At 47.7% G+C, this 27,004-nt stretch overlaps 1 protein-coding gene across 7 annotated transcripts in view; it reads right to left on the reverse strand.

Annotated features, from left to right (window-relative positions):
* Positions 1-27,004, reverse strand: part of ARHGAP18 (Rho GTPase activating protein 18) — a 123,496-nt gene that overhangs the window by 83,033 nt on the left and 13,459 nt on the right. Inside the window, exons 1-2 of one of the 7 annotated variants that reach the window (XM_077162876.1) lie at positions 11,676-11,868; positions 9,381-11,445 (exon numbers count right to left, since the gene is read on the reverse strand). The exons of 3 other annotated variants lie outside the window; for them this stretch is intronic. The gene's annotated coding sequence lies outside the window, so the exon portion shown is untranslated. Of the gene's footprint in view, positions 1-9,380; positions 11,869-11,892; positions 15,504-18,272; positions 24,381-27,004 lie in introns of those variants that run through there. 3 more of the 7 variants (XM_077162877.1, XM_077162878.1, XM_077162875.1) reach the window with 3 other exon arrangements.

Below are 27,004 nucleotides of genomic sequence, written 5' to 3' on the forward strand. Positions count from 1 at the left end.
TATAATCATTATAAAACATTATTAATGAACTCTTTCATCTATTTTGGTTCGTTCCACATCTTCTGAATCCAGTGTGAGACGTGCACACACACTGCAACCCCATCTGGACCAGCCACATTTCCAGTGCCCGATCGCCACAGGTGGCTGCTGGCTTCTGGATCTGCAGCTCCAGAGGGAATGAGGCAGTCGGCACGTAGGAGAGCCCATAACGTAAATGTCATTCCGCTCTGCCAGGCAATAGTTACTACCGTTCATCTACAGAATATTTGTTTCTTCCTTGATTCAGCAAGTATTTAGTGAAAACCGACTTGCCTCCACGCCACGCAAACCTGTGGGATGCAGACGTATTTACAACAAGGTGGGCACAGGACTTAAGACACCAAAGTTTGGACAACCAAGGCAAACATCAGACTGCACATGGTGACGGCCAAGGAGCACAGACTAGGCGGGCCACAGCTCTCCTGGGAGACTCACTGAAGCGCCTCAGAAGAGTGAAATGAGCTGGGTCATGAAGGCTTAGTAGGACTGGGCTAGGCAGAAAGTGACCAGACGGCTTCCCAGGAAGTGGGAAGCACAGAAGCTAAGACACACACAGGGTGGGGAACCGCATCTGGACAGAGGTGGGCCTGGACGGAAACCCAGGAGAGGAGCCTTGGGGGCTTCAGGAGGGCTGGATTCCAGCAGCTTCTCCAGGCAGCACCCTGCACTCTGTCCACCTCAGCTGTACGATAAGGGGGTTGAGGGCAAGATCTTCTCTAAGGTCATGTCCAGCTGTGCCTTTACACCTTGGCAGCAAGGTGAGAGCCCGGTGCTGCCTCTCCAGTGCCCTCTGACCTCAATGTGTAAAGTGTCCACGGTAAGCGCTCCATTCTCCACTCTTTGGCCCTTCCCCACCTCCTTATCCCACCACCTCACCCAGCAAACAACTTCCCAATGTTTTCTGCAGAATCCACCAGCTGTTTGGAGCTGGCTTCACGCCCACCAAGAGCTCTTCTGTGTCCTGGTTCCCCAGGACGCCGAGGCTGTTGCCCGGTCTGCCCAGCGCATGCCCAGTGTGCAGCTACCTGCCGCCCGGTGCCCACCCGAGCCCACACCCACCACTGCCCACGACTCAGGACCCTCAGGATGCTTCTCACTCAGTTCGGAGCCTGTTCCACATAAAAGACTTACTATTTTTTTAATCATTTTGCACCAGCACACATGGGCACACGGCAGAGACACTCGGGGCATGGCAGAAGGATAGACTGCTCTTTCAGCAATGACCGTAGGCCCCAGCAAGGGGCTCCGACTGCTCAGCAAATTGGCACAAACGCGCATCGCAAAGTCTCGCTCCCCAGCTGCCATGGGTGTGATTTGTCTATTGTCACCCATGGCCTTCAATTACCTGGAGCAGCGGGCTTGTTACCCCAGTACAGGTGCCCTTCACATTAGCTCCTGGAAGTGACAGAGGCATCTTCTCACGGAATAAACATCCCAGCCTCAAATGGCCTGCCAGCGACTCAGGCACAACTTGTCTCTGCCTCACTGAGGAAGCATCCATGGGTACCTCTGCCGGGCCACGTGGCCAAGAGTTGGCGCTGTAGTTCACATCAGGATACCTAAGGCTCGTGCCACCTGCGAACAGGCTGGTCTGTCTTTAGATCCGCACCCTGATCAACTGGCAACATTCAAATATCAAGAGGCACACAAAACTGCAATGAGTATGTGAATACTGCACAATACCCACGACCTCTGCCAACTTTTAAACCCAACCCATTTTAGTTCCAAAAAAAATTGTAATCCAAACTCTGCGAGGGACAGGGGGAAATTCTCCTGCTGCATTTCAAATGTAAATGTTACATTAATGATTATCTATGCCATTTGGTTGAAATGTTACATTAATGATTATCTACGCCATTTGGTTAAAATGTTACATTAATGATTATCTACGCCATTTGGTTGCTCCATTACAATAAAAGGAACATCTGTTAACTTAGTATTTGCCCTCAGCAGCAAGACTAATGAGTGCTACTATTATCCCCATTTTCAGGATGAGGACACTGAGGCTTGGAGAAATGGAACGTGGCCTGGCCAGCAAAGTCAGGATGCACCGGGTACCTGGCCGGGCACCCCGTGCTCCCAGCCTCAACAACCACAAAAAACGGGCAGTGTGCCCCGGGAAAGGTAAGTCAAGGAGTGATGGGGTTCGGAGGTGGAATGACCATTGGAGGTTACTGAGTTCACTCGTCCGCAGCCCATCTGAGCGTCAGAGGCGGGTCAGGCGAGAGCCAGCAGCACACGGCACACGGCACACGGCGGCTATCGATCTGCAGGAGTCACACACGATGGAGACTGTCTCTGCCATCTTGGTCTTTCTCCGACAACACTGACTTTTTTTCTAGATACGATGATCAAGTTCTGGATGAAATCTTCTGTGCCCTTCCTTTCCTGGGCCTTATAAGATCCAGCCAGTAATTATCCAAATATGAATACTGCCAGCCAGAAAAACCGGTGATGTGTCCAGTAGCACACAGGTAGTTCATCGCTGAGCCAACCCTGTAAGTGGGTTTCCTGGTTCCCAGTCAAGAAACAGCATCGCCAGGCAACCTCCATTAGCACAGATGGCGGTAGGACAGAGAAAACATATTACTCCTCAAATTTATCGCCAGGGTAATAAAAAAGAGGCAATAAATACTCTCCTGCTCACAATTATTTTCCTTCTGTGAACTTTGACAGCCCAAGAACTGATTGTTTGGCTAGTCTAAAGAACAATTAACCACAGCAAGAGCACTTCACATACCTGCCAACATATTCTCACTAATTGAACCTTGCTCCTTCGGAAAGAAAAGGCTGTTAGGAAGATTTCCACAGTCACAGACCAGGAGCTACAGACCTGTTGGCAGCTATGTTTTGTTTGGCCAGTGTGGTGGTTCAACCATTTTTAGATTGATTTTCCACGTGTTTCCTGGAAGCACGATTCTGTGATGCAGGTGTGGAAGGGCTGTCCCTTTGCACGGGGGTACACTTTCCAGTTAGCCGCAGTCCCCACCAGTCCCACGTGCCCTGTGTGGGCTCCATGCTGGTCCCTGTGCACTGGGGGTGTGCAGTCTCTGCTTTACTGCATTAATATTATGGCATGTAAAATAACAGAGTGTGGGAGAATGCCCGCCCTCCATGCAGGAGACCAGGGTTCGATTCCCGGACCATGCCCCTAAAAAATAAAATAACAGGGCACACTATTTCAAACCCAGTGCCAGCAACTGATAACTGAAATCTGCATCAAAGGAAGGCTTACTTTATCAAGAAGAAAGTGCAGCGGCAGGCAGGAGAAACGGGACTCAGCTGGGAGACGGTGTGTGGCTTCAAGTCCTGCCTTCACTAACAGCGGACGGGGTTGCGTCACCCAACCCCGTGGGCCTCCGGTTACATCCCATTTATAAAATAGCAAAGTTGGCCTGGCTCTTTAAGATGCTTTGATTTTTCCCAACTCACAAATCCCGTGAGATGCCTTTCCCCCAATTGTGTTCAAATAAAGGAATTTTCTCAGACGAACAGGCATCAGTGAAGCAGGGATCACAGGGGTTTGGGAAGTCCGAGAGGCTAGAATTTGGAACCTGGCTGCGAGACTTTCGATGAGAAGTCAGGCGCATTGTCTAAAACCCTCGAGTCCCAGTTTCCTCAAACTGGTTCATTTATGCGAAGGATAAATCTATGGGCGGGGCATCTACTGCATATCAGGGTCATACTAAATGCTGGGGATCAGGCGTGCACAAAGCAAGCCACGCGCTCAGGAAGCTCACAGTCCATCTACCCAATTTATTTTACCCTTTGTCTCCCTATCATTTATTTATTTTTTTATCCATATATTTAACTCATCCATCCAGACCCTGGATAAAGGAACAGCAGACACAAGGTTTTCATAATCACACAATATCATTATGCAATCGTGTTCAAAAATCAAGGCTACGGGAACACAGCTCAACAGTTTCAGGTACTTTCCTCCAGTCACTCCAATACACCCTCAACTAAAAAGGGGTATCTATATAATGAGTAAGAATCATCTCCAGGATAACCTCTGGACTCTGTTTGAAATCTCTCAGCCACTGATACTTTATTTTGTCTCATTTCTCTCTTCCTCTTTTTGGTCAAGAAGGCTTTCTCAGTCCTATGATGGTGTGGCCTGGCTTATCTGGGGATTTCTGTCTCACATTGCCAGGGAGATTTACACCCCTGGGCGTCATGTCCCATGTGGGAGGGAGGGCAGTGAGTTCACCTGCCAAGTTGGCTTAGAGAGAGAGGCCACAAAAGAGCAACAAAAGAGGTTCTCTGGGGGGTGACTCAGGCATAATTTTAGTAGGCTTAGCCTATCCTTTGCAGGAATAGGTTTCATAGGGACAAATCCCAAGATCGAGGGCTCAGCCTATTGGTTTGGTTGTTCCCACTGCTTGCGAAGATATCGAAAAGTCTCCAAACAGGGAAGTTGAATATTTCCCCCTTTCTCACCATTCCCCTAAGGGGACTTTGCAAATACTTCTTTATTCACTACCCACATCACTCTGGGATTTATTGAAGCATCACACTAACCTGGACAAACCAACAAGATCTTACACCCTAGTCAAGATTTGATGTACTTATGGTGTTCAACTAAACTGACGATACAAATTAAATTAGGAAATGCACTATCCAAAACATAAATTTTGCACCAGATAAACATCTGTCTCTCTAGTCTCACACAGAAGTTGAAGTTTTAAAATGTGGACAGTATCATCCTTTACCCAGTCTTCTGATATACCTTAGTCCTATCTAGATCAGTTTCATTCATAGCTCTACTAAATGTCTGATCACTTTTTAAACTTTTTAAACAGTTCCTGTGTGGGGTATTGCAGTGAAAATTCAACACTGTGCAAACCGAATCCTGACACTTGTTAGGCGCGTGTTAAGTTCCTATAGTCCCCACTGCAAAGTGATGAAGCGTCACTCGGCACCTTGCTTCTCCTTCTCTAAATGCGTCCAGCCCTCAGGATCTTCCACCTGCCTTCACATCAGCACCAAACTCATCAAAGCAACTGAGTGGCAGGACAGCAAGCCCATGTTAAAACCACCGACCTTTAATCCCGCGTTAAAACTCCTGGCACTGCGAGGTTGTTTTACATATGCATAACCTGGCATTTAGAGATAAGAATGAAACCAATCAGGCTTTTAGAACCTCATCTATTCCTTGTGACCAAATACAGACAGTGTCTTCCTTATCCCTGTATTCTGAATTCCCTTAATCCTGACCTGATTGGCTTTGTGATCAAAGGAAGAAAGGTCTGTCCAGAACTTAAATTTTCTGTAGCACATAATGTAACGCAACCTGTCTGGGTAGATCATTTAAACAATCCAAACACAGGGAGCCCAGATAAGAACGAGGGCCTTTAATCCCGTATGGTTTAACGTAATGCCTGGATACATCCAGGAAACAATTGGCAGCAAATATTATAAATGTGATGTTAAATGTATTTGATGTCACACCATAACTTTGTAGCCCCCATACTCATTTCATATCTAAATAAACTACATTAACAATTGTTTCCTTTTGTCATATGACTTTATATGTGTCTATCCTTTCATGTGTTGTCTAATTTTTCTCCTCAAAAACTTATGCTTATTAAAAGCAACTTTAAGGCCAAAACGAAGACAAGTTTTACTAAAATTCCCCTTAAATTCTACTCTACAATATCTCCTCAGATTTCGTCTGTGATCCTAGTGTGTCAATGTTGGGTGTCAACTTCAAGTCCAAACTTCCTTGGGTCTAAAATCAACTCGGAGGGGAATAAAAGGAACTGAGACTAAGAAATCCTACAGTATTTTTCTGAAGGGAAGCTTCATTACTTTGATATTATTCCTACTTTCTCATATGGCAGGTAGCCACAGTCACCCGCAGCTTTAATATTTTTGATATTCTTTTATATACTATTCAAGCTTACACAAGGAAAATGGGGAAATTCTCTCAAACTGAAGTGGCAATACCGAGGACCTGTCAGAATAAAAAGGGAGCTCACATAAAATGGGTAGCGTATTAACAGGGACCCTCCAGGGAAACAGACCAGACACGACATATACATATACACACACACACACACACACACACGTGTACACACACACACACGCACACGAAATTTATCCTACAACTGGTTCACATGAGTGTGGAGATTGGAAAGCCTGAATTCCAGAGGGTGGAGCCACACGCTGGGAATTCCCATGAAGATTTCGAGAATCTTCCAGAGGTGGCTGTCTGGACTAGAGATGCGAGTTCTGCCTTCCGACTGCTGGAGTCATCACTTCTCCCCGTAAGGCCTCCAGATGGCTGTAGAAGAGCTCTGGGGCCGAGACCCTCTCCTCTGTCGGTGGCAGATATATTCAGGCCTGGACGCAATCAGCCGACTGATGACAAACCCGCTGAGCCTGCCACTGTCACAATCAGAGCAGTGACTGCCTGAATCCACAGGGCGTTCCAGAACCAAGCTGGGGTTGCACGTCCACCGAACCATCACCGCTGACTTCTTTCCTACATTCCAGTAGAGGACACTCACTGATGATAAGTGACGGCACTGTCTCATAATTTTAAAGCTAAATAAGCTGCCAGAGGAAAGGGAGACATGGGCAGGTTGCTAAATTCTTTGAAAAATCTCTTTCATCACCTGCTTCCCATCAAAGGAGAATCATCCAGCTGCAGCTCTGAAATAATGATGGTGAAGTCCTGCATCCAATTTTGAAAAAATCTCCTCTTCCCGCAGAGCCTTCCCTGCCACTCCTCTTCCCAGGGGAGCTGCCCAACCAGCAGCAGGATGGATCCTTCTCCCTTCCTCACCCCTGCCTGCTCTGGGACCAGCAAGAGCAGCTCCAGGGATGGATGGACAGGTGGATGGATGGACAGGTGGATGGATGGATGAATGGACGGACGGACGGATGGATGGATGGATGGATGGATGGGCAGACGGATGGATGAAGGGATGGAAGGACAGATGGATGGAAGGATGACCCATTATGTCCTCCCTCCAGACAGACCTCAGCCTCCTGGGTCTGCCTGGATTTAGGTGTCTGTTCTCACCCCAGCCCATGCTGGCTGTTTTGAACACTCCCCCATGTTGGAAAACCTACCTCTTCAAATCATAGCCACAGCATTTTGGGGATGTCAGGAGACAGGTAAATTGTCTTTTTTATTAATATGTAGTGTCCTTCTTTGCTCTTACATTTAAAGTCTACTTTTTCTGATATTAGCATAACTACTCCTGCTTTCTTTTGGTTACAGCTTGCATAGAAGATCTTTTTCCATCCTTTCACCTTCAATCTGTGTCCTTGAGATCCATTCAGTTCTTAACATGGATTTTTTTTTCATTTGCTACATATTTTCACACTGCACAAAAATTTAATGCAAATATTCCATTTCAATTTTCCTTGCTCATTCCAATTTTTCAAGTCAAAAAACCATCTCCAGTTTGCCTCCAGTACAAAATAGCCATCTTAAATGGAGTGGCCAAATTAATGTCCCACATGAAGTTTCCTATGTTTTACAGCACTTCAGTTGAAACAAGGTTTATTTTATGAGTGTTTTTTCTCTTTATTTCATGACTATAAAAGAAGGAAGTGGTAAAGAAAATCAAGTCATTTACTCTGCAATCATTTCTTAAGTTTTAGAAGTGTGCCTTGCATGCTTAACTATTGCAAATTAGTTAGCAAGGAGCCACACATTCTTTGTCTCCTCACAACTTCTCAGCTCACAGCTATTTAGAAGGCAAATGTCTTGAATGATCAGATTAAATTACTTTATTTCTGTTCTTTTCACAGACTATTTGACTCTTTTTAATTAATTGACCAGCAGCTGACTCTTCTAAAGAGAAGCCCCCAGTCACAATCCATAATGCGAATTCAGCTCAAGCTTTCAGCCACCTGCCATTTGTCACTGCACTGAGTGAGCCCACCAGTGCTGTAACGGGTGTTCCTAGCTTTTGAAGAATGGTTATCTTATGCTCTATTTTAAACATCATCAAAATATGGAAAAGGAAAGTTAATATATTTTCCCAAAGCCATTCAATTGAACGATAAAATAGGGAAAAGTTTCCAACATACTGGCTCAAATTTCATCTTCTTAACCTCTAAACCCGCAGAGGAATTCTCACCCAGACACACACACACACACAACAGGCCACCCTTTGAAAAAGGTGACAGTCATTGATCTGTTTTTCATTTTTTCCCAATACCTCAACCTTTCAATCTCCACCATTAAGAAAATACCTTTTATAGAAGCCTATTCTAAACCGTTATAAATGTCAATTAATTATTTCTATCTGTATGAAAGGTGTTCACTGAAATTCTCCTTTTTACAACCACTCAGTATCGTAGCAAACTAGAATAAGACATTAGCGAGGCGGGTGATGTACATGAAGACTTGTGATCCGTTTCTACAGGCTAAAGGGAGGACAGTGCCGGGCTCGTTCACTAACTGTGTGGCATTGCTTGTGCCACTCAAATCTCTACTCTCGGAGGAGCAGAGCATATGAACATAATGTCTGTTTCAGCTCCAAAACTCTATAGTTCTTGAAAATTACCCCCAAAGAAGTACTGAATTATTTTTCTACAGCATGACTACACAAAGGATTAGTGTGTGTGTGTGTACACACACTGCCCACATCTACAGCGGGAGGGTGGATGTGGGAACAGCTCTAATATCCCACTGTCTGGTGCTGCAATCTGTAAAGTTCACATGAGCTTTTCCTGCAGACACCTAAAAAATAGTGGCATTTCTCTCGGCAGCATCTGTCCTTTGCCCTACCCAGTAATAGATCTATAGCCACAGAAAGCAGTCCTGGTCCCAGCCCTGAGAGACAGTATCTCGGAAGGAATGAAGAGCAGAGCTTTTCCCCATCCCTCGTTCCCTCGATGAGGCACGTAAATCAGCCCCCCCACCACCTCCCCAGGCCTACCTGGGCTGTCAATCAAACAGCTCCCAATTCGGGAACAACCCCTGCTCCAAGACCAAACCCACAGCCACTTCGCACCACCCCTTCCACCCGTCCCTTCCACGCTGAACAGCAACCGGAGGAGCAAATGTATCTCATATAAGGGCTGACCAATAACCGGTCAGGGTCATTTTAAACGGCAGCTCTTATTTTTACTGAAACAGATACACCAAAAATTCTGGTTGCTCTCAGCAGGGTCAGATGCTTGCTCCTGTGTTGAGCATCCAACTCTGATTCTCTCCCAGCAACATTCCAGAAAAATGTGGGCACACTGAGTAGCCTGGGAAGGAACAGGTGGGGCGGCCGGCCGGCCAGGCCTCCTCAGCCCGGACACAGTGGCCAGGACCACACAGTGCATGTGTCATCAATCAGGGACAAAAGGCATCAACGTCTCCTCACCTGTGACTCCTGCTCACCCACAAAGATGAAATGACTCCCGGGGACTAGAGAGGGTCAGCAGGTCAGTAACACCACCAAACTGCTGCCTTGGCTAATCCACTAAGGGCTTTAGTCCTTGAACATGTGCCAATACTGTACATGAAACCACCAAACGATCTGAGAGCAACTGCCAACTCCCCAGGAATGCACAGGCATGGCACGGCCCTGGAGACAGCTTGTGAGCCGTCAATCACATCCAGCTCTTCAAACTTGGAGTTCGTACTAAGGACATCTCCTCCATCGTTGAAAATGGAATGAAAACACCCATCCATGGAGCCCCATAAAAACACTACACTTTGTAGAGTTCTGTAATAGAATGCTGTAGTAATACTCTAAAATATGCGGAAAGTAAGATACATGCAGCAGGCACTTGACTTCACCAGGGATTCTAAGTTCTGTTCTTTGTGGCATCATGTAGCTGGATGCAAATAACCCAAGTCATCAGGTTACTTCTTTGATGAACCTCCTGCGTGGAAGGACAGGTCTAGCCAACTGATACTTGATCCCTGGGGCACACATCTATGAGGAAGGGGTAAAGCTAAGATTCTTGAAGATTATCTTCGAGTGAGTGATTTGTCTGAAAACAGATGAAGAATTGCTTGTACATTTTTCCCAAAGAAGGAAGGAAAAGGGAACATTCAGAGATAATGGTCCCAATGAAGTTTTACTTGATTAAAAAGTTCAAATTCAGATGTTAGACTTATGTGCTTTCATCAATCCATTTTAAAAACGTTTCTAAATGCTTCAGTTCTTCATGATAAAAAGTGGGGGAGACAAAATCAGCCATGTTCTGTATTTGATAATCTTAGACACAATATTATCCTGAGTACAAAAGTCAGCACATCACAAGCAGAGAACCAATTTCAGATGACAGCAAATATTTAAGAATTCTACAAGTAGCTTAATTTCAATTTATTAAAATACTCACACTATTTTAAATACTTTTTGTTTCGATGATAATTATTTTTTTTAAATGTAAAAAAATTTTAGTCCAAAATCATCCTGCCTTTCACTGCCTCCTTGCCATTAGTCTTTATGTTAAGCGCCTCTACAGGACACTGCAGTCATAGAAGGCATTTTGGTTTTCTCTATACTGACCCTAGAAACACACTTTAAAGTTCATCTTTAAATAAATCCTTCTCATACATCGGATTTGTCCTAATTTGCCTCTTTCTCCTAAAAGAAGCCCAAAAATTTTCCAGTGAATATTTACTATACAATCAGTCTATTCTAGTGCCACCTGTGTTCTGGACAGTTATTATTCATAAGGGAAACTGGGTTTTTAGTCATTATTTATATCTCACCAACTTGATTTTTTTTTCCCTGGCAAGAACATAAAAAGAATAGTAAAAAAATATGTCTGGAAAGGCAGATTGGAGCCCTGATTAAGAGGATGTTGATACTCAGTGTATATTCAACTTGGAAAATATGTGCCATGAAGCTGCTGTGCCCAAGCAGTGTAGACACGATTATAAACAGATCAAACAGGTCCCCAACTCACAGCTACATCAGGACACAGACACACAGAGCACGACGAGAGGATCGCTTTTGGCAAGTTAATCTGAAGATCTGAATTAAGATCAACTAAACCTGACTCTATTAGAAGTGTATATTATGCACAAAAATTAAGTCTGATTCTAGGTCTTCCTGACTGGGTCTCCTTCTGGCCCATTTTTTTTTGCATGGGCAGCACCGGGAATCAAACCCGGGTCTCCAGCATGACAGGTGAGAACTCTGCCACTGAGCCACCGTGTCCCACCCCTTCTGCTCCATTTTATTTCTCTTCCCTACCACGTTACTTTCACAGAGAGGCTGTAACAAATTATCATCAGCTGAATTGCTTAAAACAACTATTTCATCCTCTTGCTGTTCTGGAGGCCAAAAGCCAGAAATCAGCACCTGTAGAGCTGCACTCCCGGGGCTCAGCAGGGAGAACCCCTTCCTCCATCTTCCAGCTTCCCGTAGCGACCAACATTCCTTGGCTTGTGCAACATCACTCCAGGCTCTGCCTTGTGTCAAGCCTCCCCTGGTTCAGAAAGACAATGTGGCTGCATTAGACCTTCCCAGAGCCCCCCTCATCTCCCCAACACGAGAGCCTTCACTACATCACAGCTAGAGACCCTTTTTCCAGAAAGAGGAACACTTACAGGTCCTGGGGATAAGACCTGATGTCTCTGGGGCCATCCATTTGCCATACGCATGCAGAAAACTTAAAAAGTGAAAGAGTCAAAGGATAATATGAAAAAGCCACCTCACCGAAACAGAGCATCTATAGCTCATCTCCAAACACATCTGAAGCGTTTATCTGCTTCCAGGCAGGTCTGTGAAACCGAGGCTGTGACTCCTCTGCTACTTCACGTGTTCATGATGAGAATCTAATGAAATGAGACTGCCACGGAGCATGCAAACACCAAGTACCATTTTCCCCTCTTTTGAAAGTCCCCCCAAAACAGCTCCCCTAGCTTTCACTTACCCACGCCAGGGACCTGGAGTGAGTTTTCACTATTTTATGTCCTGGGAGAAAGAGCCCAACAAAGTTTGGCAAGGTGGCCCCCACACAGAACTCCCAACAGTCACCAGGGCCAGCAGTCCCAGCGGTCACCGGGGCCAGCACTTCCAGCAGTCACCAGGGCCAGCAGTCACAGTGGTCACCAGGGCCAGCAGTCGCAGGTCACCAGGGCCAGCAGTCCCAGTGGTCACCAGGGCCAGCAGTCCCAGCGGTCACCGGGGCCAGCACTCCCAGCGGTCACCATGGCCAGCAGTCGCAGTGGTCACCAGGGCCAGCAGTCGCAGTGGTCACCAGGGCCAGCAGTCCCAGTGGTCACCAGGGCCAGGGCTCCCAGCAGTCACCAGGGCCAGGGCTCCTAGAGGTCACGAAGGCCAGCACTCCCAGCGGTCACCAGGGCCAGCACTCCCAGCGGTCACTGGGGCCAACACTCCCAGCGGTCACCAGGGCCAGCACTCCCAGCGGTCACCAGGGCCAACAGTCACAGTGGTCACCAGGGCCAGCACTCCCAGCAGTCACCAGGGCCAGGGCTCCTAGAGGTCACGAAGGCCAGCACTCCCAGCGGTCACCAGGGCCAGTGGTCCCAGCAGTCACCAGGGCCAGGGGCAAGGCCAGTCAAAGGCGAGGCTGCCATGCTGGGGCCCTGGAGCCTGAAGCTTTGTCTCTCAAACGGGAGGCATCACGCCCCAGGGACTTCCTGTTGCATAAGTACAACACTAAGCCCTGGCTGAAGATGCCCAGACATGTGGGCCACAAGTATACAGACAAGACAGAGGTGGAAGGAGCCTCGACAGTCTAGCAAAAGCAGAGGTGCACGCGGCCTCTGCCCTGCAGCCACCACTGGTGGAGGCTGGACCCAGTCCTCCTCTACTGACCGACCCAGCTGGGTGAGCCCCGCACAGACCACCCCACCCGGCTGCCCCGTTCCCCAGTCGTCTCGATGTGGGGTTCTGCTCCCATCCTAGAACCCATTAGGCTGTGGCCTCGATTTCCCAGCTGCTATGACAAATACCACACCATGGATTGGCTTAAAGAGTGGGGATTTATAGTGTCACTGTTCCAGAGGCCAAAGGTGGACTTTCCCTGTCGGCAGTGCCGGCTGGGCTGGCAGCCCTGGGGGGGGGGGAGGTCCAGCTTCCCGCCCGTGGGGGGTCCAGCTTCCCGCCCGTGGGGGGTCCAGCTTTCCTTCCATGGACAAGGCCTCTCCCCTCACTTCCAGGGTCTCCCTGACCCCCAGCTCTCCTTGTAAGACTCCTGCCCCTGCTTGGGGCTTTCTCTCCATACGCCTCAGTAGGAGTTAGGCTGGTCCCAGGCCGCTGCCACACCTGGACTAAAAACAACACCTGCACAGCGTCTTCTTCACGACGTGCTCCCCTCCACAGGCGCACGTCAGCATTAAGAACTTGTTTTTTTCTGGGGTATGTAATTCAATCTGTCTGAGCCCTTTACCAAAAATCATATTCAGAAATATTTCTCGATATGGTTAATACTTAAGAATATCCTTCAAAACAAAAAACATCCTGATCTCGGAAATCTAACACAAATCGCTTGAACGCAAGCCCCATTTATTCTCTTCCCAATCCAGGTCTGAACTAGTGCATAGATTCAGTCCACAGCCTCAGACAAGAACAAAAATACCACTTCACATGCCACGATGCTATAGTGCATATATTTCCATTTTATTTGGGCTGCTAACCATTTTTGCTTTTATAAACAAAATGAAATAATTCGTTTAATTATTGCATCGGCCTACAATACAGCAACACAAAGGAGATGCAAAATGAATAACAAATTAAAACCCCTGGCATATTAGTCATGCGCTCTCAGATGTAGACAAGCACTGCGATAGTCCAAAGACATAACCCAGTGAATTTCACCTTCTTCTTTTCAAACAACTTGCGAGCAAGCTCACAGGCTAGGCAAGCTATCCTCTCCTCTCCCTCATGTATTGGCTTGCCTTCAGGTAGCAGATGTTCTAGCAGCTACATAATAAGTCTATTGTTTCCTTTCTGTTATCTCACCATGCAGTATCCTTCTACTACAGTGAGAAGGCTATATTCTCCGAGAGTACATTTTAATCTAAATTTATAATGTGACGATTGTGCCAATAGAATGCACCATAATTACAGAATCACAGACTTTTAGAAAAGAGGAAAGGGTACTGGAGATGGGTGCCTGAAAGCAGCCATTGCATCAATTTCTCTCATGCTTACTGGGGAGAAGTCCCTCCACCTGACACCCCACCCACCCCCAGTTTTGGCTAAACCAAAGAACAGACAGAACCAGGATGTGTGAGTACAAAGGTGTGCCAAAGCCACAGAAGACATAACTCTGGCTTTGGAATTTAAAACTGCCAAGCATTTTCTCGCTGCCAAGCCAGAATCTGGACACGACGACTAAGGCATCCTTGCAGGTGGCCTGGGGTGGGCTTCCCTTGCTGACCCGAAGCAGGCGCTGAGCGCTCAGAGCCTGAGAGGAACTGACCCGGCCGTCCCGCACCCAGCAGGCAGGTGGAGTCTCCTTGAACACAGGGGTCATACGCAGCTATTAAAACATGGATTTCTGATACTGCTGTTGAGTCAAACTCTTAAATTCTGTTTGGTTAAAAATCAACTAAAACCTCAGAGATAGATATTCTTATGTTTCAAAGCATTGCTGCATAAACCAGCCAATATGTATTAAGAATAGCTGGCACCAACTAGAGGTTGAGGTGCAAAATAAATAAAGAGAATGGCGTGTGCCATGCTTTTATGGCTTCCAGTCTAAGAAGGACACATTAACAGGACACAGAGCTGGGAAGTAAGAAGGGGCTAAGCCCCAGATGGAGAGGATACGGTTTGCTTATTGAAAGGATGGCAGCCATGACGCACTGGTATCCTACAAAATCAGCCTCGTAAGACTGCACTTTCATCAGAAGACACAGCCTGATAAGGCTATCTTCAAAGGGCTATTCCACTTCCTTCTCTCCCTCACTTCTGCTTCTCCCTTCCTCTTTTATTGCTGTGGTTAAAGTAGTTATTTGCAGACTTCAGTTATTCAGGAATTTTTTTTTTTTTTTTTTAGTTTGGGTTGGAGGGACTCAAATTAGAGTTACAAACATTTTATTTGTCAAATAGGGGTATTGCTTAAAACATGAAAAATGGTATCTACGAGCATTTGCTTCATTCCATTAAAGGCACTCGAAGCCCACAAAAGAATATGTGCCAGAAACACACTCACATCTGGGTCTCAATACCAGAGACTTTCCCTTCTGATTAACTCCGGTTCCCAAGCCAGACAGCAGCGAACCACGCCATGGAGGAAGAGGGGACTGTGACGAGGCTGAAACCTAATGGCGAGCAGCGGGACTTGCCTTACTTCCCAGCTGTCACATGGTCAGCCCTACTGACCGGCCTCCACTGGTCCTGGGGACGCCGACACCAGGAGCCCTGGGCCCGTCCGTCTCGCCTGCAGAAGCCGGGGCGGGAGATGCGGTCAGGAAGGCGGCCAGTGCTGCAGGGGCCGGGCTACCCCGGGGCTGCAGGGCTTTCTGCCTGGGGACGCCTCGGGGGACGAAGCGCTGAGCAAACGCAGGCCAGAGCCACTTCTCCACGCATGGACGCGGAGGGCGAAGCTGGGGCCAGGGGATGACAGGAGCGCCCCAGCTGTGCGGCTGAGACGGCAAGTACACAGCTGAGAAATTTCGAGGAGGTGAAAAACAGCCCAGCTTAGCAGCGGGTCCCTGAGCTGGCCCGAGGTGAGCGCTGCCAGGGATGACTCAGGTGTCAGGAGGGGACCACGGGGGTGCAGGGTGGGGGGAGGAGGTGCTCGGAGACCCTGTAAATAGCCACAGCGCTGCGGCTTCTCCAGCTCAGACGCGTGTGTGACACGTCCTGAGGGCTCAGCCTCGGTTAACGTTTAACTAAAGATTAATTACACAAATTGCTGCTTTAAAATGTGTCCAGAAATGTACATGGAAGAAAAAAAAATACTGGAGGAAAGTCATTGATTTAGTGGCTGATTCTGGTGAACTGTTGTAAGTGAACTTTATTTTCCTCTGTGTCCTGTGTTTAGTTTTTCCAAATTTTCTCTAAGTATATATTGCTTGCTTGGTTGAATCTGTGATATTTCATAAGTGAATATTAGTATCAGAAGGCTGTGTGTTAGTTTGCAAGTTTCATGAACACACACAGAGCAAGTCTACCTGAAGTATTATGGAGCCCTTAGCACATCGGAGGCACCCCAAAACATCACTCCAAAATATCTCCATTGAAGGTAACATCTCGTGAATTTGGGATATTTAACATATTTCAGAAGGACAAAGATTGACCGTAATTTAGCCATAGTTTATCATGAAGGCCAAGAAAAGTTAGTCCCAATAAAAACTTATTGAACCTAAAGCCTCACTTCACCAAAAACTTTTATCACATGGAATTTTTCACAGAGATCAGTGAGAAGCCAGCCCTCAAGAATGGCAGACGACAGTATCACCAAGGTTTTCTAGTATTGAATAAGGTTGTGAAAAGTGGAATGGGGACTTCGAAGCAGACAGGACACACCCGTGTGCCTGGTTACTGAAACAGAACAGACATAAAGCAGCCCTGAGGCTACCCCAGACCTGGGAGAGTGGATGGTGCGATACAGGAGCAGATTCCAGGGCCAGGGCTGGTGTCCAGCTCCGCCCTTCCCTGGTATGTCACCTTCAGCAAATTACTTCATCTCTGGGCGCAGTGACCCCACTGTCAACCGGAGATAAGACAGACACCGAACGGTCTGAAGTACACGGGGACTGACAACACACAGCACCCCGGACAGGGCCAGACGAGGCTGCCTAAGGGTTAGCTATTGTTATTGTGCACAAATTCATCTCAAAGCAAGATGTCAGAAAAGCCCAGCCTTCCCCCAAACGCTCCTTAAATGTAGCCATAAACCGCGCTAACCGTGTTGCTGATCACTTGATATTTTCAAAAGTCAAAAATACAAGGCGCTCTTTTGCTCCCGCTTCCTCTTCTTCTCCCCTCTGACCTACATGCAGAGATGAATGTTGACACCAGAGTGCTTCAAAAATGACATCAGCCTGCGAGCGAGCGGGAGGCCCAGATATTCTCCCTTGCTGTGTCAGTTTTCCCTACCCAAACCGTCCCCTGGGAAACCAGGGGAGCTTCTTCACTCACCAGCCCAGTATGTTAACAAGAACTTTCCAAATCAAAAGCAAATTAACTCTACTGCAAAGGGAAAAGTCTGGACAAGAGGAAAATTAAAGGAATATGTTTTAGGAAAGGTAGATTATCTCCAGTGATGGGACGGCCCCTCCTCAACCCACTAGAGTATCTCCCCAAGTCATTTCCCTGGATAAAAGAAGCTTTCCCCTGCAGGCCGGCCACCTGCAGGGTCCTTCTACCAGGGCTGCAGCCGCTCACCTGCCCTGCAGCCCCGGGGGAGAACTGGCTCTGCTCAACACCCAAGAAAGGGCTCCCTGAGCCTATTTCCTGGGAGGGGCAGGGTGGCGCCGCACCCCCAAATCCAGCCAACCGCAGTACTGTCTTGCCTAGGGCTCCACTAATAAAATACCAGCTCAGAGGTTCCCAGGCAGGTGAGGGCCAGCTGCCAGAGGCTTCGCAGAACTCCCTCGGCTGCACAGGAGTGTCTTCTCCGAGCTCAGCCTCCTCCCCAGGGCGCAGACAAAGCCAACTGCCCTGGTATTTAGAAGGCCTGGGGCAGATGCAACCAATGAAGTGTTTATATAGATTTCTGGCTTTTTCCAGGTTCTCATTTCTTTGAGAAATGAGGAGGTCGCCTTGTCCGCTTTCATTGGATTTGCTCCCTAAAAAAGCCATTTGACACGTCTTCACGTCAGGAAGACAACAGGGTGCAGGGCCCGTGCAGGGGCTCAGTTCACCTGCTCAGGACCCACCTCCAGTGACCACAGCCTCGGGGCCTGTGCGTCCGTGGGACAGGCCTCAGAGGGACTGTGAAATACCCCCAGGCCAGACCTTCCCAGCTACCCCAAAGGGAAGGAATGCTAACCCTGGGAAAGCCCAGGGCCTGGGGGGTCTAGACCACGGGGTTGTCACCTCGGCCCCACAGACGGAAGAAAGCGCTTCCCGCCTGCACTGCCTGACCAGCGGTGGGCCTCTGTCCTCTCCCAGGGTCCGTCAGGACACCCCAAGGCACACTCAAAGCCCATCGGCTTAGCCTGATGCCTCGGCTCCATTTTCCTCCCTGAGCATGGTAAGGAGGGAGGTGGGCATTCCAGAAGGCAGGCATTGCAGGAAACAACAACAACCTACTTTTCATACAAATCCTGTCCCTTCTCAGTGCATCTTCACTGTACTGACCATCTCCCTACCTCATCACACGCTGCTTACCTGGATTCACCCACAGACGGACCACAAACTGTGCTCCCACAAGACAGAAGGGGCGGATGCTCTCAGATGGCGGAAGAAATCGGGAGGGACCAAGAGTTTTTAGTTATTTACAGCGATTCCCTCCTTAGAGCCTCCCCCAGCAGCGAGACCCAGGCAGGCTCCTTAACCTGCCCCAGTTCACAGAGCTAGTAAGCGATGGATCCAGGATGTGAAACAGCCTCACGATTCCGAGCCCCTCCCTCACCACGATGCCCTCCCACAGAACAGGCAGGGGCAAGGGCCTCTGATGAACGAGGCGGGTTTTCTGAAGAGCAGGCAGGTCTCAAGCAGATACTGCTCGGAGGAAATCCCAATTCTTGTATATGAGATGTGAATTGTATCTGCTATGGTTAATTTCTCTTACGAACATTCTGTATTTTCTAATAAAAGACATAAGTGATACTGTGTTATGCATAAAGTGTCTTTTAGTGTGGTTTCATATCAGCATTTTACATTTTGGTTTGGATTTTTAATATTCCCCAAACTCACCACCGTTAATTAAACCTCATCATATGTTAACAGCATTGTTTGCCCTTCATCCCTCCCCACTCTTTGTTTTGTTTCTCCCTGTCCGTGACAACTCCGTACATTCGTAGCACGGCTTTTACACTGAGGCCGTGTGGCTTTTGGGAGGATGTAGGAGGTTCCCCTCTCGTTCTTTGCATGTATCTCTTTCTGCCACATAAACTTTGTCTCCAGGCATGAGTGGTCATGTCGTCCGTAATGTAAGCATGCGTTCAAGGACAAGTGTAAATATGCTTTTAGGCTTAATTTTTGTCATAACAAGAACTAATGTTTTATCTTTGGAAAAAGAGTTCTTGAAGTACAATCAAGGAGTACTTGAAGAAGCTAATAACTGAATTTAGTTAACAAGAGCTAAGCAATATATTTTTCAAATTCTAACTTGTAGAATGTTAGTATACTTGACCACTGTAAAAATTATACAATGTAAAATGCAGTTTACTCCTGGATGAATCAGGAGCTTGCAATGCCTTGGAATTGTCATTCTGGCATCAGTTTCCACGATGAGATACTCAAGTTGACACTGGAAGCTGAGCTGACCGTGCCCTAACCTTAAGCATTCAAGAAAAACTGTTTTGTTGAATAAAATCTGATCAGTCTTTACAGTTACTTTCCACTTATTGCTGAAAATAGATTGCAATAAAGTCTCAAAAAAGAAAAAAGACAACCCAGTTCTTCTTTGAAGATTGGCCTTGAAGGCCTGCCACAAACTGGCCTCAACCTCCCCTTCCAGGCTTTTCTTCCTCCTTCCAAATTAGAACCCTCACAGTGCTAACCCCAACCACCCACCCCCCCCCTTCGAAAGGACCTTTCCCTTCTTCCTTCAAAGCCAAATCCTACCCAGCCAACCACAGCAAGACGAAACTTGCAAATTTCCTTCATCCTTGTGGTTGGATGTAAGATGTCCTTCCTTTAGAAATGCCCATAGAGCTGATTGTCCTTTCTAACAGATATGAGACACAGCTCATCGCCCAAAGCTGAAATGTGCAAATTCGTGCAGGAGTGCAGCCCTGTGCAGCACAGCACGCATCGCACAGGATGGCTCACAGAGTGGATGCTCGACAAACTCCAAGGAGTTAAATGAAGCCTCACCATCGATAGCTGCTATGCTGGGTGACGAAAACCAAATATAGCTGCCACTAGTCACAGTGGTTCCATCTTTTGGAGATTCAGGAGACCAATGCTAAGTGCATGCATCTATACTATTGTCTAATATAAAAATCTGACAAATAGTCACAAAACAATTTTTCCTGTTCCCTCGAGGATGTCAATGTTACAGGGTCATAAAGCAGCAGATCCCAAGTACTTCAACATCCAAAAAAGTGCATGCCATTCCTTTCCTTTACCTAGACTTGACTGGACAAGGAGAATAAAAGCTCTACCTATAAATTTCTGGAGGCAAAAGTGGGTGCCACCACCACGCACACCCTGCCAGGCCTCAGAACCGGGATCAAACTTCTCAATCTCAAGCAAGAAGGACACAGCGAGAGACCCACCAGCTGAGACAGTGAATCCTGCCTGCAGGGAAGAGGGACGCGTCCCTGTGGACCAGAACTGGGCACACGGTGGGCTGCTCCATGGACCCCAGCAACAGCTGGCCCTAAATCGCCCCTGTGCTCTGTGCGTGCACGGGGACACAGGGCCTGCCCAAGGTGCAGCCACCGGAATCACGGTGGGCCTTCAACCCCATTACTGGAGGCCTTATAAAAAGAAGGAACTAGAAGTCAGAGGGACATGACGGGAGTCAGAAGCTGGAGGTGGGGTTGGCCAGAAGAGGGGACGGATGGAGAGCATGTCGCCATGAGCCGGGAGGGGTGCCCGACAGCCAGCGCCCACAGGCTCAGGTGCCAGGGGACGCGAGCCCCCCGCCCCCAATAACTGGATCTTGGACTTGGGCTGCCTCAGCACCAGAGCCCACGACTCCCTGTGGTTGAGCCAACACTGCGCCACTGGCCGCAGTGGCCAGCAAGTTAAGACAGCACATGTTGTTTCTGCATTTGACAGCTTCTCTGCACTTCACTCAAGGACTCAGGAATGACCAACTTACACGGAGACGGCCTTTTGATAGATTCAGAAATCATTTGATGTAGGAAGGCAGAATGCATGCATATGGGCTCTGATTTATCACTTATTCCTTTTTGTCACTGGAAAAAAAAATCATGCTTTTTTAATATTTCTTTTCAAGGGAACCTTGGAAAAAAGCACCCCTGGGAAAAATAATTATTTCTATAACTCCTTCACACACGGCATTTCAGCCTTCAAATCTTCATTCAGAAACTACAAAGAAGCTTGACTGTTAATGAGTAATACCAACTTGTCATTTCATTTCAAAAGGAGGCTAATTTTTGTTTGAAATCATTACATAAATTTGAATTACATGTCTAATGTTAATAACGAGAAGATATACAAGCACTTTGTCCAGTCGATTTTTAGCATTTTATAAATCATAAAATCAATATAAATTTCTTGCCCAAATAACCTGCAGCTATGTGTGTATATGAAGTGATACACTTAGAGCCTATAAGTAAAAAATGCACTGAATGATTTATTCATAAAATACTAATAGTAGTTTCACAGGAGCACCTAAAGTGGTACATGCCACGAAAATGGATGAAACCACTGCTGAATTAGGCCTCCGTCATTATACATAACACATACCTTCTCCAAAATGCAAAATGAGTCATGTCACAAATATAATAAACACGAGGACAATCCAGACAGTAAGGAAACAGGAGGTTGTTTACATTACTCATGAGTACAATTTTAGAATCTACAGATAAGCTTTGTTTTCAGCCAAGTAATATTTTTCTTGTTTACTTTTATCCAAAACGTAAAGCAAAGAATGTATTTATAAGGGCAAATGCTCATTTTGGAAATATCCAGGCATAAAACAGAGGGCACATTACAATAACGCAGCATTCTGCACACTTCAGGGTTTTAATCTTCCTCTCAAAAAGAAGAAGAATATTTCCTGCTCTATTCTCAGGGGGTTAACAAGACACCACAAGCTAGAAGATTCAGGAGGAACAAAATCTTACATGCTTTCCACAACATTAGGAAGTTGTTAACATCTCCGAAAATGAAAAGTCATTTCAGTGCTATCATTCTCTATTCAATGCAAATTATCTTTTTTAAAAAAATATTTTTATTGACACAACAACATACAAAACACAAACATTCTTAACATATGAATATTCCATACTTGGTGTACAATCGATGGCTCACAATATTATCACATAGTTGTACAGGCATCACCATGATCATTTCTTAGAACATCTGTATCACTCCAGAAAAGGAAATAAAAAGAAAAAACTCATTCATACCAAACCCCTTACCCCTCCCTCTCATTGACCAGTATTTCCATCTACCCAATTTATTTTAACCTTTGTTCCCACTATTTTTTTCCTATACCCTTACCACTCCCTTTCATTGATCACTAGTGTTTCAATGTACTCAATTCATTTTAACATTTGTTCCCCCTATTATTTGTTTATTTTTTACCCATATTTTTCACTCATCTGTCCATACTGTAGATAAAAGGAGCATCAGACATGAGGTTTTCACAATCACACAGTACACACTGCAAAAGCTACATCATTATACAACCATCTTCAAGACACATAGCTACTGGAACACAGCTCTACATTTTCAGTACTTCTCTCTAGCCTCTCTAATACACCTTAAACTAAAAAGGTGATATCTACATAATGCGTAAGAATAACCTCCAGGATAACCTCTAGACTCTGTTTGAAATCTCTCAGCCATTGACACTTTCTTTTGTCTCATTTCTCTCTTCCCCCTTTGGTCAAGAAGGTTTTCTCAATCCCTTGATGCTGAATCCCAGCTCATTCTAGGATTTCTGTCCCACATTGCCAGGAAGGTCCACACCCCTGGGAGTCATGTCCCACATAGAGAGGGGGAGGGCAGTGAGTTTGCTTGTCATGTTGGCTGAGAGAGAGAGAGAGAGGCCACATCTGAGCCACAAAAGAGGTTCTCTGGGGGTGACTCTTAGGCCTAATTTTAAGTAGACTTAATCTATCCTTTGTGGGGTTAAGTTTCATATGAACAAACCCCAAGGTTGAGGGCTCAGCCTATTGATTTGGTTATCCTTACTGTCTGATATGCAAGAACATCATGAATTCTCCAAATGGGGAAGTTGAATTTTCCCCCTTTCTCGCCATTCCCCCAAGGGGCTTTGCAAATACTTCTTGAGTTATTGTTCAAATCTCTCTGGGATTTATCAGGGCATCATTCTAACCTGGACAAACCTATAAAATCTCATGCCCTACTCAAGGTTCCACGTACTTATGGTGCTCAATTAAATGTCCATAAAGTTAAATTAGGAAATGCACTACTCAGAATATAAATTTTGTACTAAATAAATATTTTTTGCTTTAGTCTCACACAGAAGCTGAAGTTTTAAAATATGAATGACCATCTATTTTCAACACCCTGCAATACTGACATTCCTTTGTTCTTCCTCATGCAAACACATTTTTAAATGTGTACATTTAGTCACTATCATTATACACTCTAGGCATTCCTAGATGATACCATCTCAGCCTTTATCGTCTATCTTTCCCTCTGATTTCATACGAGCCCCCAGCCCTCCTCCCTCTGTCCTTCTCACAGTCAGCTTCATTCAGTTCAATTCGAACGATGTGGCGTTATTCTTTGCACACCAGCAGGGCCCGAACAGCAGGGCCACAGCTGCCGGATGTCTTCATCATTTACCTGGGGCCCCGCTGACACTGTGCCTTCGGTGAGCAGCATAAGGCACGTTAGGTCACTACCCACAGACCCTGCACTGGGACAGGTCACTGAGCCCTTAACCGAGCCCACCACAAAACCGACGTGCGGGAGGTGGCGTGGGCCTGCACGGAGGGAGGTGGGGAGCGAGTGGCGCAGATGCTGCCTTCCCAGTTCCAGAGTGGACCCTTTCCCTCAGCCCTCCTCCCTAAGGGCCTGCAGGGACAGCACCCAGCCCTTACCGGGCCTGGGGCCACTCACCTAGACAGCCAGGAGTGGGGTGCCAGGAGTGCCTGGGCCAGGCAGGCCCTCAGCCGCAGGGAGGGCCCCCCCAACCTACAGCAAGTCCCATGGACTTTACACCCTGCTCCACCTTCCAAATCACTGTTTCAGCATTTCTTCAGCATGCACAGATTACTAAGATTTCAGGTGGAAATCTGGAGCCTGGCTCTCCCTGTTTTAAAACCCACTGGCTGTGGCTTCAGTTAGGAAATAAAAGGAAGTTCACCTCGGCCAGATGTGTCCCTGGTCACCCACCCAGGAGCCTAAGCAAGGGGTCTGAACCCTCTCACAATGGCACCAATAAGTGGTGTCCAGCTGATACCCTAGCCAGCCCTGGTGGGAATTTCTCCTGCCCAGTTGGTTTGCGGGTTCCTCGAGGGCTGCCAAGGGGCTGCATGCCCTCCCGCCTCCTGGCAGGAGCTCAGGACCAGCACTCTCAGGTCAGCTGCCGTGACCTCTCCATCGCTGTCTGTTCCCGCAGGCCACCTCCGCTGCCCCCTCAGGCAGCCCCTCTCCTGCCCCTGACCCTGGCAGGGCCCCACCAGCCCCTCCCACGCCTGCTTTCTAGTCCCAGGCCCCTGCCCCTCTGGCTGAACCAGCCCCTGACCTCAGGGCACCCTCTGTTCCTCCGCGGCCGCTCATCCCAGCCAAAGGCCCTGCACCCCAGCTATATTCTGCTTCTGTCCTGGCAGTGCTTTGCTGTGTGGAAACGCGTGCATCCCTCCTGACAGCTCAGCAGAGGCTGCTCGTCCAGGAGTCCCGTCCCCAGCCTCCCCTGCAGGCCAGACTCCAGCAGCCCGAGGCCCGTCCTCCTTCACCCCGTCCTCGGGCACAGAGACCACAGGCTGGGCCAAGTTAAGGCTTGAAGGCCAAGGAGCCGGGCTTGGGGCTTTGATGGACAAATACAAAAGCACAGACACTGCCCAAAGGGCTGTACTGGCCAGAAGCACACAGGACACCTTAGGAAAGCAGGAATGGTGTGGGTGGACACAGGATTCTATTTTTGCTAAGCTTAGCAACCCGTGGCAGCTGGACATTTACGAGCACATGTCAGGCAGGGACACCTTGGCCTGGACAGCTAATATTTATAAAACAGTCCTGGGTTGGGGACCAAGAACACGGCAATGGCCACCTTAGGCTTTCTGACAAGTTTCAAATGACTTTGCCTAAAAACAGGGGAGCTCCTGAAGAGCTGCCCCGAATGGGTCACTTGGTCAATATTTATAAACCAAGAGAACCGAAATGGCATGAACAAGAGCCATGGCTGAGAGACAGCAGGCAGCACGCAGCCTCCAGCCAGCCCTCCCGCACACCTTCTCCAGTATTCTCGGTAATTTCATCAAAGGCCCTTTTGAAACTCCAAATAGGTCATTTTATTTTGGGACCTTTGGGTCTGTGGCAGGCCAAGAGTCGAATGTCGCTGTGGCCCTACGAAGTATTTGAATGAATTTACTGAGTGAAAAGAAACTGTTCATTGGCAAAGGTGGGAACCACCCTGATCACAGCAAAGGGAGCTGCTCACCGGGATTTTAGGGAGACGTTCTCAGGATACAGAAATGGTCCTGAGACCTTGGAGGTTGCTGAGTAGAGACCCACAGACACTGTGGACACACAGCCACCTGACCGTCCGGTTCGGGGGGCTAAGGAAAAGTGGATTATTCAGTCGGCACAGTAAAGTGCAGCCACTGATGGCAGCAGGGATGGTGGGGGCGCTGTCAAAAGGCAGATTGTGTGGCTGTGTCACACTGGGTGCGGGAGAGCTGGGAAGCATTTGCAGAGTTGCCCGGGCACAATCGCTTCCTGATGGAGTCAGGGCACGCAGGCCTTTCTCTCTCTCCGTCTACAGGGGAGGGACACGGACTCCCCATGGCCCCAGGTTGGCCCCCAGGCCTTGTCCCCTGCACAGGGCCCCTGCAGGCAGCCCAGTGGTGACTGCACACATCCCCCTCTGGCCTGGTGAAAATGACCAGGGTGCAAACCCAGCTGGGGCCCACGCAAGCTGGGGCCGGCGACCAGGTATTCCATACCCACGAGGAGGAAAATAATTCTCCCCTTCCAAGGATTAAGCAAAACCCCATTTTAGAGTGCGTGAAGGTGGCAGCGGTCGATAACTATTTGATTGCGTTGTCCCCTCCCATGCTGCAGAAAGTGTCCATTATGGGAATCACTGACCACAGCACCCCGGAGGCGCTCCAGGCTACACTAGACGGTGTACAGTGTAGAATTTATTAAAAGTGGCAGAACTTAGTAAAACTGCTTACTCCTGCTGCGCGGTGAAGGGGATGTCAAGCCTGCAGGGAGTCTCCAGGGCGCTTTAGGTGAGCCCGTTTGGCCACGTCGGGCTGCTGGGCGCCGAGAAGGCGGCTGTGCACCCGCCCGCCCGCCACGCCCGTGGACGCAGGGCCCCACGCGCGGACGCTGTCCCGCTCGAGCCTGCTCAGCGTAGGCCACCAGCGGCCACGCCCCACTTCATACCAGACAATTCCCCGGAACCGCACTGCGCACGCAAGAGCCCACCCCGCCGCCGGCTGCGCGCCCCGACCCGGGGGCTTCCCCTCCACGCTTCCTCTTCTTTGTCCGGGAAATGGGTTAAAGTAGCTCAGAGGAGGACCTCCTGCCCTGCAAAGGCAACTCTCTGCCGCACGGCCAGGACCTTCATCTGAAAATCAGTACTCTGCGAGGAAACCACTAACCAAGATTGTCCCATTCTTCTAAATGAAAAAAAAATACACATATTACACAGCTATCCAAAACCCCCAACCAGTTTGCTCAAACCTAACACACACAGCAAAACTCCAATATATAATTAGTCATCATGTCAGAACCCAAAACGTTTAAAGTACTGTCCACTGAAGACGAAACAATGCATATGGCTAATGCTGCTTCTGGGTGCTAGCATGGCACCCAGCGCCTTCCCTGACACTCTGTACGCTTTTCAAAATGTCTACAGCATACTAAAAAGGTAACAAGACATTTCTCCCACATCTGTGTTCAAATGCATTGAAAAAATGCATTGGAATGCTTGGTAAAATAAATACAAGTTTTTCCTATGGAAATAAAAGCCACAAAATGTTGTATGAGAGACCCGTGTTTTATGAAGCTCAGGTATTAAAAACTAAGAAACATTTTTATTGGAATCT

This window comes from Tamandua tetradactyla, chromosome 5 (assembly GCF_023851605.1).
Source record: "Tamandua tetradactyla isolate mTamTet1 chromosome 5, mTamTet1.pri, whole genome shotgun sequence".
In the NCBI taxonomy this organism is placed as follows: domain Eukaryota; kingdom Metazoa; phylum Chordata; class Mammalia; order Pilosa; family Myrmecophagidae; genus Tamandua; species Tamandua tetradactyla.